This window comes from Arachis ipaensis, chromosome B08, assembly GCF_000816755.2.
Source record: "Arachis ipaensis cultivar K30076 chromosome B08, Araip1.1, whole genome shotgun sequence".
In the NCBI taxonomy this organism is placed as follows: domain Eukaryota; kingdom Viridiplantae; phylum Streptophyta; class Magnoliopsida; order Fabales; family Fabaceae; genus Arachis; species Arachis ipaensis.
In genome coordinates this window covers 24,865,181-24,871,351 of record NC_029792.2, presented here as the reverse complement: position 1 = coordinate 24,871,351, position 6,171 = coordinate 24,865,181, and the positions used below count along the sequence as shown (strand labels likewise).

Genomic DNA, 6,171 nt, shown 5'->3' with positions numbered 1-6,171 from the left:
GTGACAGATGCAAAAGGATCAATGGATCCTATTCCAACATGATCGAGAACCAACAGCTGATTAGCCGTGTGGTGACAGCGCATTTGGACCATTTTCACTGAGAGGACGGGAGGTAGCCATTGACAACGGTGAAACCCAACATAAGCTTGCCATGAAAAGGAGTATGAATGATTGGAAGAAGGCAATAGGAAAGCAGAGATTCAGAAGGAACAAAGCATCTTCATACGCTTATCTGAAATTCTCACCAATGAATTACATAAGTATCTCTATCCTATTTTATATTTTATTCATCTTTTAATTATCAATTCTCCATAACCATTTGAATCCGCCTAACTGAGATTTACAAGATGACCATAGCTTGCTTCAAGCCGACAATCTCCGTGGGATCGACCCTTACTCACGTAAGGTTTATTACTTGGACGACCCAGTGCCCTTGCTGGTTAGTTGTGTGGAGTTGTGACAAAGAGTTGAGATTACAATTGTGTGTACCAAGTTGTTGGCGCCATTGATGATCACAATTTCGTGCACCAATTTCTTACCATGAATACTCTGTTTACATTTTACAATGATACTAAAATCGTATAACAAATTTGTAATTTGTACTATTGTAAACATAGGACCTTTCTCCATGAAGTCCATGAGCTTGAAGTTGACCTAGGAGGAATTGAATCGCACCACAAGAAGGCCTTAGGACATTGCGCACTGGATCTCGATTCAGTATCGCTTCCAGAGCTTCTCCATCTTGTGGCGGCACTGGACGGGGGTCTTGGCCGGAAAGGCATTACGGCATCTATGTGCGACGGTGTTGTTGGAGCTTGAATCCGATGGCTCTGAACTCTGAACTTGCCATTATGCCAAGGTAGAGGTGATCTGTGCATGGGCTTGAGGCGGCGCTCACAACTAGAAAATGGATAAATACAGACAGATTTACAGACATATTTAGTCTTTATTACAGACGGATTTTTGGTTACCGACGAAATTACCGACGGATTTTGTCCCTCTGTAAAAGCCCCGTCGGAAATTATTTACCGATGGATTTTTTTCCGTCAGAAAATTACCGACGGATTTTTACTAGTTACCGATGGATTTTTCCTCTGTAAATTCTCCCTCCATTTCCTGAAGGCGACAAACTTACAGACGGATTTTTCGTCTGTAATTACAGACGAATTTTCAGACGGATTTTCTGTCTGTAATTACAGACAGATTTTTAGACGGATTTTTCGTCTGTAATTACAGGTGAATTTTCAAACAGATTTTCTGTCTGTAATTACAGACAGATTTTCAGACGGATTTTCCGTCTGTAATTACAGACGGATTTTTCGACAGATTTTCTGTCTGTAATTTAAACTTTGGAAAATCATGATTACAGACAGAAAATCCGTCTGTAAGGTAAAATAGAATTTTTTTTTTTACTTTTTCTAATTACAAAATAAACTTGTTTTGTTCAGAAGCTTGCTCTATCCACTGCGAGAATTGCATTTTCAACATCAACACAAGAAGAAAAGCAAGAACATGAGAGCCTGAAGTGTAGTCTCAAGAACATGATATCACATATGTGCATTAGAAATTCAGTCACACCACTTGAAACTGAAAACCAGGCAAACAGTAAAGTTGGATATATAATCTCTTTCAAACCCATCAAAAGTCAACTTAATTGTATAAGTCTAATAGTAAAGATGTCCTATCTCATTAAAATAACTAATAAACAGGAATGTAGAAATTTAATCTAATGCAAGGCATACCATAAGGCCAAAATGTTCTAGTTATTTAACAGTGAGCATTATCAACCAGTTTACTCTACATACCATAAGGCCAAAATGTTCTAGTCCTTAGGCTGCTGATTATCACTTCCTTTTTAATCAATGCGGATGAGTTAAACCAGTTACACATATCATAATAAATTAACCTTATGCTAGTTGTTATGTACTTCAACAACCACTACATATTCTCAAAGGTAACTGAGATAAATGGAACAACCATAAATAATCTTGGAGAAGCATCATAGTCATTGTTTTTATATGCTCCTTTAATAAATAATCTTGTATTTTTTCTAGAAATGGAAGAATATAAAACACTCATATAAATCAAATGTGTAATGCAGGATCCAAATTTAATACCTCATGAAAAAATTTAGCTTATTTTTGTTTTCTTATTGTTTTTGGAAAAGGAAGTAATAATTGAAAATGGATGTTATGAACTGTTTGATGAAATAAGCAATGGAAATAGAATCAGGCATCAAGAGCTTGGTGAGCCAAATCCATAACATGATTCTGCATATAACCTCTTGCATGTCTGTTTATTCAATTCCTTTGCAGTAGTGTCACAACAAACACAACTGAGAAGAGGTTTATTATTATTGGCTAGCAGTGTATCACTACTTCTCCCAAAAAATTTAACAAATAAAAGAAGACAATATAAATTATTATATCTCAATTGTACTCAAACTAAACCTTTTTCCATATACCACAATCTAAAGTAATGTAAGTTATTTCTTGATTCCTACTCAGGCGGCTGGTGGCTGGCGGCTGCAACTACTTAGTTGCATTGTAATATGCTATTATTTCCTTTTTCTAATTGCTCTAGGACCATTTGTTTCACTTCTATTTCTGAAATCATCGTTTATAGCAATGATGTGCAAAACAGATTTGATTAAGTATAAACCCCCATTGTTGAATCAATTCATTTGAATCCAATGCTAAAACCAATAGCAGGAATAACCAGCCGTGCTCTGCAGTTATTCAAATCTCCATAGTAAAAGCAATTCCTTGAACAGAACTTTAAGATAAATCAAGAAAACAGCTCAAATTAGCAGACTATTGAAAAAATCGAACTAAATTTTTGGTACTCCAGTTTGCAAATAGTAATAATGATATTACACAAGAGAGGGAGAGTCCCAGGAAAACGAAAAGGCTGTGTGTAGCTATGTACCTTTGACAAAAATCTTGGAAGAAATTGCTCGGAGGAAAAGAAGCTGAGAAAGAGAGCGATGCTGTTGACACCATATTTGCCGCAGACCCTCCATGCTTCAGCTTCATCATTGGGCAAGAATATTCGTCATGGTTATGAAACAAGGCACATATCTTACAAGATTTTCCAACACCAAAAAATAAAATAAAAAACAGCAAATGACAAGCAAAAATATGCTGCTACACTTTTTCCCCATAAAGGGCTAAAGTGAACTTAAAGCATGTATATACAGTTGATACATCGAAGTGAATCTGAAGATTGTACCAATCCATAAAATTTTAATTGCAAAACCATCATCAGAAGCATATATATAAGAGGCCTAAAACATGAAACTTGAAGCAACTAATAAAACTTAATCATGAGTTGCATTTCTAAACTAAATGAAAAAGAATGAAAATATTCTTCACACAGTTCACGAGCTCTATGTAACAGGTAGATTGAGCACAATTATACCCCTGATCTTCTAAACTTCCAAACTTCACTTGAGTTCCTCCAATAACAAAACATTTCTAAATATGCCGAAAACTGATACTTTCTGCTCACCTCAGGACAACTGCAATTGTAGATCTAAATTAAAAAGAGAGGTTAGTGGCAGACATATATATCAGCAAAAGGAAAACTAATCTGAAACTAATACAAGTCAAACAACCAAATAAACAGAAACACCGTCATTAAGAAGCAACCATAAGCTTTCAAGTTATAGAACAAACACACAAATTGAACAGTACAAAGTACCCTTTTCATGTAAGGAGAATCTGCACATCACTGAATATGAAGATAAGTAATTTATAGAAAAACTAAAGGGATAAAACAAAACACATTCTTGTAATGTAATGTATCGTAGAACAAAGGGATAAAAATGAAGGTAAAAGACATCACAGTCATTGTATCAAACATGTGGTGATCATTGCCCCAAGTGGTGCCAATACAGAAGGCCTTCTCCTTCTGCACTTCCAAACACTCCTGCCAAATAAATAAATAAACAGGGAGTTTAAAAACAAATTAGAATTAGTATTCATAATTTCATCTGAATCAGAAGTGAAAGCGTGAAGCAGCTGAGGTGTTCACCTTGTCGAGATCCTCACGAGAACGAGAGGTTCTCGTAGTTACGTTCTTGTACTGCTTCAATCGAGTCTCGCGGTACTTCTGTAGCTGTGGTTAAGCTTCACCCATGGAATCCGTTTTATATCCTTCCCATGGAGCTTCAGCACAGCCACACGCAGAAGGAGACAGAGATCGGCGACGCAGGAGGAAAAACAGAGCGTTACGGGTTTCAGCCATGGAGGAAGGAGTGACGTTTGAAGGCTTACGAGAGAGTGAGCACGACGGAGGCTTTGAGACGGAGGGAGCGTCGATGGAGGGAGCGGCGAAGCAGGGGTTGGAAGCGCGACGAAGTTCTGGAATTAGGGTTGGAAGCGCGACGAAGCTTTGGGGTTAGGGTTGGATGCGGCGGCGGAGGGAGCCCGTGCGACGCAAGGTACGACGGAGAGAGATCTGTGACGTCAGCGACGGCAACAGCGGCGGACGAAGCTGGTGTGATGGAGAGAAGAAGCAACTCGGTGACGGAGAGAGGAACAAGCTCATTTGATATGGGTAGAGTGTAAATGGATCGAGTGGATAGAGATAAGATTAGGGTTATCTCAATATTTACTGACGAAAAATTTAAATTACACACAGATTTTCCGTCTGTAACTATTTCCCACAGGAAAAAAAATTAATTTTTCCGACAGAATTATCGACGGATTTTTTTTTCTGTCTGTAATTTATGCTAATCCATTTTTTTGGTTTTCCGACAAAAAATCCCTCTGAAATTTTCTCTGTATTTCCGTGGGATAAAATCCATCGGAAATATCCGTCTGTAATAACTAGTTTTCTAGTAGTGGCTAGGGCCGCCACGGGGTTTGGGTGGGTGCTGTCAGAGGTGGTAGCACTGCGTGGGAACGGGCGAATTGTCTAAAGGTCTTGTCGTTGTCTTCGTCATCGTCGACGTGGAAAGATGGCAACAGTGGTGGTTGGTGGAGTAGCAGAGAATAGAAAAGATGGTTAAGGTGGTGGCAATGGAGGTATTTGAGATTTAAGGAAGAAGAGAGGATGAGGTTGAAGATAAATGCTGAGTAATTTGGGAATTTTATTAAAAAAATCAATAAAAATTTATGATTTGAATACTTTTGTCGTATTGAACTCATCTTTAATGAGTACAATATTAGTTTCTTTTTTCTATGGATATTTTTGTCAGCATTCTTAAAATTTATGAGTAAAAATGATTATTTTTCTACTATTTTTCTACTATTATGAGGCACGTGGGTCCTAAGAGTAACAAATCTGACACCCCAACACTGTTTTAGTGTTTTCCATTCTCACAATAATGCTGCCAAAATCCAAACAAACATCTTACTCTCACTCACTTTCCAATTTCCATATAAAAACATTATTATTTATCTAAATAATATTCAAAATTTTTGAATTAAATCAGTTATTGTCATATAAATTTTGTGATTTTTATCTTATTATTTGTAATTTTTTATTTGGTTTAGAAAATTTAAAACATATATTGTACCTTAATTTTAATGTGATAGAGAAGATAATGGGGTATGCAGAAGTTGGATTTAAAACTAATTCATATGCTTTTTTGGCAGTTTTTTTTTTTTCATGGAAATAAAATAGGAAGTATTTAAACCATAAACTGGTAACTGGGAAGGGTAGTGGTCATGGTGGATTGCATTGTCTCTCAAGTCTCAACACTGTTCTTTCTCCAACCACTTTATCGGCTTTTGTTTTATTTTATAGTTTCTTATAGTATTATTTGGTGTGGGGTTATAATTAATATTAATTGTCGCTTGTCGATCTATTAAAAATTAGCATGTAGATTCGAATCAAAGACATAAATGTTAGTGTGTGATTAAGATTACTTCTTTCATGCTCTCGGCGGCGTTGGTATGCCGGCTACATAATATGTTATAATAATTGGAATATTTTATTTTATGTAACTATTTTTTTTCTGCCTCTCTGAGAGCGTTTGGCACATGATAACTATTTTAATCTCTCACATGGTAACTACTTCAATCATTTACTCAATTTGATTTCTTTTGTAATAATGGTCTGATTTTTTTCCATCTAAACCTTAAAAAATAAAAAATAAAATTTAAAATAATATTATTATTGACATCCAACCCGTCTATAAAAATAAAATACAAATGTCCATAA

At 36.2% G+C, this 6,171-nt stretch overlaps 1 long non-coding RNA gene across 3 annotated transcripts; it reads right to left on the bottom strand.

The window, feature by feature from the left end:
- LOC110265827 lies at positions 1,435-4,685 on the bottom strand. Of its 3 annotated transcripts, none has more exons than XR_002352221.1 (3): positions 4,036-4,681; positions 2,929-3,930; positions 1,435-1,464 (listed from the first exon to the last, which is right to left on the bottom strand). It is a non-coding gene; the product is annotated as an uncharacterized LOC110265827 (long non-coding RNA). The 3 variants fall into 3 exon arrangements; XR_002352220.1 differs by lacking the exon at positions 1,435-1,464 and adding an exon at positions 1,484-2,728; XR_002352219.1 differs by lacking the exon at positions 1,435-1,464 and having other exon boundaries at positions 1,484-3,930; positions 4,036-4,685.